Below are 642 nucleotides of genomic sequence, written 5' to 3' on the forward strand. Positions count from 1 at the left end.
CAATCAACAGTAGAACCCTAAGACAAGAACATTGGAGTGAGTAAAACAGAGATAAACCCGAACACAACAACAACATACACAAATCCCCCGGTGGCGTGTTGTGGCTCCCAACTATTCTTCCTCAAGACTCAACAATTTTGTCCTCATCTCCAGTGGTGTCACCTCTCCATGTGACTAGCTTCTAAAGAAATTCCATCACCTAAGTACAAGTCAAAGTATGAGCGACCCTCTAATGAAAACAACCAACAAGATTACATATGTGCAAGCATGAGACAAGATTACATTACCTCGAAAGGATCTTTAATCGAGTAAGTGGCTTCAGTGCGCTTGGGCACCGTCCAGGCGGTCTTGATGAGAATGCCAAATCCATAGCCCTTTTCACGGAGCATCTGATTGTAGGAGAAATTGTTGTTATTAAACCTTCTCATGGAGCTTTCCATGCTGAGATGCGGAAGCAGATACCGAAATAGATGATCCATCGCATCCCCTTTGTCAAACTCCACCTTTGGACAAACCTCTCAAACCTATATAATTACACATACAACAAACCTGTAAAAAGGGCCTTAAAGGTGTGGTGGCTTAGGGACCATCTTAAATAAGGGCCCACTACATTTGCGTACCTAAATAAAATACATATATATA

Source organism: Triticum dicoccoides, chromosome 3A (assembly GCF_002162155.2).
Source record: "Triticum dicoccoides isolate Atlit2015 ecotype Zavitan chromosome 3A, WEW_v2.0, whole genome shotgun sequence".
NCBI lineage: Eukaryota > Viridiplantae > Streptophyta > Magnoliopsida > Poales > Poaceae > Triticum > Triticum dicoccoides.